General features: G+C 38.1%; 2 long non-coding RNA genes across 2 annotated transcripts in view; one reads left to right on the plus strand and one right to left on the minus strand.

The window, feature by feature from the left end:
- The first annotated feature begins 952 nt into the window (after positions 1–952).
- LOC107833950 (uncharacterized) lies at positions 953–5,941 on the plus strand. The gene is made up of 2 exons (XR_001659716.1): positions 953–1,010; positions 5,056–5,941. It is a non-coding gene; the product is annotated as an uncharacterized LOC107833950 (long non-coding RNA).
- Positions 2,607–6,269, minus strand: part of LOC107833951 (uncharacterized) — a 14,252-nt gene continuing 10,589 nt past the window's right edge. Inside the window, exon 4 of the long non-coding RNA XR_001659717.1 lies at positions 2,607–2,753. This is a non-coding gene — a long non-coding RNA (uncharacterized LOC107833951). The remainder of the gene's footprint in view (positions 2,754–6,269) is intronic.

A 6,269-nucleotide genomic window follows, 5' to 3' on the forward strand; every position in this document is an offset into this window, starting at 1 on the left:
ACTTTGTCTTCATTTACCCACATCTACAGCCAAAGTAATACATAAAATGTCTAAATAAACTTGCCATCACACAGTGAGAAAGGATGCAAGGGAGTTGAAGAAGTCTTCAAACCTCACTAAAGCCAAGAGTGGGATCACCGAAACCCCTTGTCCAGTGTCAAGTCTCACTCTAACCAGTTAATGTCTGGTTTTAATCTAACCAAGTTGGGTGTGTCTCCACTGACAATGTGTTCCTCTCTATATGGACGTAAATATGGGCTGGAATGTGGGGGAGGGGGAATGTGAAAAAATGAGCTGAAATTTCTCTGAACATAATTATGCAATTTTTGTCGATGTCAACGGGAAACAATTTTGGCACTTTGCATGAAGTATATGAGAGCCTTCAGTCTGTGTGGGGAAGGTGGCGCTCAGTTCCACCAGGTGTTTGGACTCCTCAGAATGGTCGCATGGGAGAGTAAAAGATTTCTCAAACATGCATGAATGAATCAAAGCAACATTCCAGGTATGTTATTAATGAGGGAATAACATGACAATAGTTTTATTACATACACTGTATTCCCTAACAGTTGTACTAGCTCATAACTAATAAGTTCACAGCAGTCAAATGTTGTTATGGAGTTGACCAAACTATAAAGTATTGAGCTCTGTTGAGATTTATGCTACTTTAACTGAACAGGGCTCAGTATTTTATAACCCAATTTGTCTGGAACGCTCAAAAGTTTTAGGAACCATACTGACGTTATCAACGTCATGACGTTCTGGTGGGTGGGTCTTATCTCTCCCTCAGGTAAGATGAGTCAGCCATCTTGAATTTGCCTTGATGCGAGAAATCTTGGCCAGCCTGTGAGGATGTGGAAGACGGTTTAATTTATTTTGATTGGTTTGAAATGTTTGAAATGCGCATTTTTACCTCCCGCTTCAAACCATCACCACCTCCTCAGTTTTTTTCCCCATTAGTCTTATTTCCCTCGTTTGTTTTTAAGCGCCGTCTTATCATCAGCCATGATTTGGTAAGTAAGCAAAATTTTTTTTTGTTCTTTAAACTCAATTTAGATAGTCTTAAATTTGGAGCTGGGAATACATTTGTACAATGCGCACAGTGAATGTTTCTTATTGTAACTTCTGAAGTTGTTGAGTTGAATGTGACAAATACGTTATGTTCAGGGGTGCAAATTAGCACCCGCCACTGTGGCGGGTTAACAATTTGAACCGAAAAAAAAAAAAAAAAAAAAAAAACTGCATTCATTTTAAACTTCTGTCCAGGGGAGGACTGACCCTGTGGAGTCCAGACTGATGTGCATAATCTCCATATCTGGTGGCCCTAGGTTGTCATGATTTAACAAAACAAAAAATAAAACAAAGCAAACAAAAAAATTTATTAAATATAATTTTTATCGACCGCTACAGCCCATTGGTTGATTTTATTAACGGACATTGGGCTTACCCAATAAAATCCCTTGGTTCTCCTTGGTTCTCATTGGCCCGCCATTTAAGGTTGCCACCTGTCCCTTAAAACAGTGTTTTGCAACCTTTTTTGAGCCAAGGTACACTGTTTTAATTGAAAAAATCTCGAGGCACACCACCAACCAAAAATGTAAACAAAGATACTCTGTAGCCGCCTATATTACATATATAGTCATTCTTATCAAAGTGTCTTGAATAGGAATCAAATAAACACAAAAATGTATTTTTATCACATTTTACATTTCTTATTTCAAATTGCACGTAACATGTCAACTTCAAAAATACACCTGAACACCTGAACAGGGCCACAACAATGTGGTCTTAAATTTAAAGAAGTTGTAGAAAACTTCAAAGTGTTTTACAAACTAATCCACAAGCATTCTTTTAGCCAGAATACCGAAAATAATTATTATTCTGAAAGAAGCAATGATATTTGGGAAACATTTCACTGTTACAATATGAAGATTTGCATGTACAAAATGTCAATATCTGCATATTTTACCCATCTAGTGTGAAACCTGTGCATGTTTGGATGAAAACAGCTGATTTCCTGGCAGAAATTGAAGAAAGACAAAGCTCTTCCTCAACAGCTCTCAGTCTCTCTCTGGTTTCAGTTTTTATAGTAGCCAGGCTTGAGAAGCTCACTTCACACAGACATGTTGTGGGAAATGGACCCATGTTCTTTCCAACTACTGCTGAGCTTCACTGTCTTTTCCATCACTGCTGTCACAGTCTTGCTAGATACGATGCTCTCACCGCTACCTGCAACATTCATGCATCACTAATTCTCTTGTTTTTAATGTAAAATGCTCTGTACCTACTGCCATCTAGTGGTAAGAAAATTACATGATTACGCCGCTAGCCACTATTAACCATGGTTTCGTTCACACCGAGCTTAAGTGCAGTGGCTTTATTTCCCTCCTGTAGTCCCAGATCGACAGCCCTCAACTTAAAAGCTGCACCATATGAGTTTGAAAACATTTCTCCGTCGTGCCTGCTGCTAGCATGTGGTTGTTCTAAATGAAAATTAACGCGTTCTTCTTTGATTTACAATTTTGATTTCTAATTATTCACTTCCTGCTAGAGAGCCCCCTGGTGGTTGAAGAAAAATACACAGAAAAGCCGCACCGGGCTACAATGCGCATGGTTCAAAGTTTAGAAAAAAAGTAGCAGCTTATAGTCGGGGAAAATACAGTACCGTAGGTGAAATTGAATAATTTCCACGGCACACCTGACGATCACTCACGGCACACTAGTGTGTCGCGGAACAGTGGTTGGAAAAACACTGCCTTAAAATACGGAATCGTCCCGTATTTGGCTGTTAAATGTTGCATCCCGTACTGAACCGATACGGGATGCGATTTGTTCCGTATTTCTATAAATGTCCGATAGACACGCCCAACACACACATATCAACAGTGCAACAAGAGTTGCCTAGGGACGGAGACTACGCGGCCGCAGTGAGGTGCTATCAACCTGGATCTTTTTAAAACATTCTCGACCCAATTCTCCACCGTCCTTAGAAGCAAAACCTCTCGTAAAGGTACAGACTTGAGAAGGAAGACGCAAATCCCAGGCTGAATATGTTAGTGAGGATGAATACATTCAGTTAAAAAAGAAAAATGTGTCCATCGTGGCGTAGTGCTGTATGATACCAGACAGAATAGATTAGGAGAGGAACACAGCAGACCCTTATATGGTAACATTTTGCTATGATTAAGTTTTTATAGTAGACTATATTGGTTTGATTATTTGCTTATTTAATGTATAATAATATCAGCCAAAATAATACAGATGATAATTTAAAGAACTAACCATACATTAGATTAATAGTAAATACATAAATACTTCATACTTTAAAAGGTTTGATAAGGCTTTCTGTATGTTTTATTTTGAAATGTTTATATATTTATGAATTCATTGTTCACTGGTCATTAATGCTCCAGACACAGACCTGCAGTCCAGGGGCGGTTTTAGATGGGGGGCCAACGGGGTACCAAAGAAGTTATACTAAATAAATGTCTTATGTTAATACTCAGTGGTGGATATTTTTTTAACCTTCACAATTTTACTTTAACATTGAATTAAAAATTATAGTGCTGCGCTTTTAGCTGCTGTATAGGATCACACGTTCCATCTGCCAGGGATCTGCAACCTGGATCTCTGGAGATGAAAGTGGGTCTTTGGCTCACTTAATATATCAAATGATGAAATATTGCTCTGTTTTTTTTTTTTTTTTTTTTTTTGTTTCATTCTTTTTCAAGTGTCGCCATGAAAAAACACTGACTATCCTGGTCCCTGTGGTAAATCTGGTCTAGAACCAGCATCCAAACCTAACTCCTTATTTATATAAATATTTTGGTAATACTCTGTAAAATATCAGAATATTCACATAACATTTATACTTTTAGTTGTCGGAGGACACATTTTGAATATTAAATCAGGTGTTATGATCAGCTACTCAATGGTTTACCAAATACTTTTTACACTTGCTTAATTAAACATATTTAAAGTATACTACTCTGAGTGGAGTACAGTTTTGGGTTACTCTAACCGACCTCTATGTATGAACGGTTGCTCTATGGATGACTTTTTAAAGAAAAAAAACACTGCCATAAAATATTGTCTATCACTGCAGCGGACATGCTCCCATGAGAGTTGGGCGACACGCGCCGTGGTGGGCGTCCCTTATTTTGATTTCTGAAAGAAGGCAACCCTACCGGCGCCACTTCAGAAATGGAGCCATTTCAGCTAACGGTTAGCTGCTAACCAGAGTTCGACAAAAGTGAGAGGATATGAGATGGGGCGGGTTTGAAAAACTACTACAAAATCTAAGAAGCACATATGCCCATTCAGAAAAATGTGTCAAAGTAACCAATATGTTAATTACCACACTAACTTTGATCATTGGAGGAGATTCAGTAGTGGACAAGGAAAGGGAATTGGCAATTCAGGGGCTTTATTATCATCGGAGGATGATGATAATGAGAGAGACGTGACCAGGGACAGATTGAGGAAGAGTTCAGGTTAGCTGCTGCTGCGGTAAGAAGGAGTGAAAATGTTCATAACGAAAAGGTTTCATGCAGGCAGGAAGCGTGTGTGTGTGTGTGTGTAGGTGTGTGCGCGCATGCGTGTGTGTGTGNTGATGGGGAAGCTAACACTATGGTTCAGGTAGTCAGAAAAACTCCAGAGTAACACAAGAATGATGATGGCCCTTGGAATTAATAATGAACACGTTCTGAGATTTTTTAGTAATAATAATAATTGTGAAGTTCAACAAAAACGTAATGAGTAAGGGAAAACAAGTTGGAAAACAGTTGATACCATTTAAAAATGACTAGACACATCTTTAATAAATATCTGGGAGAGTTGTTGCCAAAATGTGGAAATGTTCAAATTTTTCTTATAAAGTATGCTAACAGGTAAGTGTGAAACTAACATAAGATATAAGCATATGTAAAGACAATTGTTTAAATATGTAGCTAAGTTGCAGTCTAAGTCCAAAGTGCTAAGTGACAGTAATGTCTTGACATCATTAACATGATTTGTGTCCTTGAGGGACTGAACTCATCCTTGATTTGTGTTTTGTAGTCAGCAGATGGTCCAGACCTCACTGACACTCCGGTGGCTCTTCTGACAGTCATCACAGATGACATTACTGATGCAGCCCTGTTCAGCCCTGAGAGCATCTATATTTTCATGGAGGATGAAATACTTGTGAGTGGTCCCACAAATCTGGCTGATTCATTTCTCCTGCTCTTTGGGTAAATCTATGCGCTAGACCTACAGTACCCAAAGAATCTTGAGCTTACATTCACATTTATCCAAAAAGTTGTGATGTGTCTTGAGGACAACAAACCACTTAAAGGGCGTCTCCTGACGCTGAAGAATGATTTGTTCAATGAGTGAATCACTCAGAATGGACTATTTGTTGAAGTGAGTTTTGAGGAAGTTTTTGTTTTTTTTTCCCTTCTACTTCAGATTACATACATTGATTGTTAATAGATAAATATAACAACATTGCTCAAAGTTTATGTACTGAATAACTTGTATGAAACGACTGTTAAATTCATGCACTATACATGTTTAATTTTCTGTTGCCTAATGCCTACACTACCTGATGTTACCTGATGTTGCAAGTTGAAGTACGGAACAGTATAAACAAGTACTTTTTGAATGTTTTTATTTTATTTTTTTAAGTTGCAGTAAGTTGCAATGTTGGCACTTGAAACTTGTATTTCAAGTGCCAACATGTTTTTAAACTTTGTTAAATGGCTACACATTCTAATAGTTGTCGTTGAGGATGGATTGTACTTATAATATTGAATTTTATCATGAATTCTTTGAGTTTTTATCATAAGGTGCTGGAGTCATCTCCTTTTCTGTTCTAATTTATGACAAGCACTTCGTTTTGACTGAGCTACTTTGATTCATGCCTTTTAAAAAGCACATTGTATTAAAAAAAAAAAACTTGTTAAATTGTCACTGTGTTGTCACTTCAGTATTTCAGTATAGGGTAAATTTTGAGTGCATGTCCCCTAGATCAGAGGTTCCCAAACTGTGGGGCGCACCCCCTAGGGGGGGTGTGCCGTGTCATTGCAGGGGGGGCGCAGGAAGCCGCCTGGATGAAAAAACAAAACAAAACAAAACATGAACACTGTATGCGCTGGGTTTTTACCTTAGAATGGCCAACTCTCTGTTATTCCTATGTCAATTTGATATAGCGGAGGCTTCCACACTTCCCATATTTGTCTGCTCTGTCACTTTTATCAGCAGTTAAAACTGTTTAATCCGTTGTTAACATG

Source organism: Poecilia formosa, unplaced genomic scaffold (assembly GCF_000485575.1).
Source record: "Poecilia formosa unplaced genomic scaffold, Poecilia_formosa-5.1.2 Scaffold485, whole genome shotgun sequence".
In the NCBI taxonomy this organism is placed as follows: Eukaryota; Metazoa; Chordata; class Actinopteri; order Cyprinodontiformes; family Poeciliidae; genus Poecilia; species Poecilia formosa.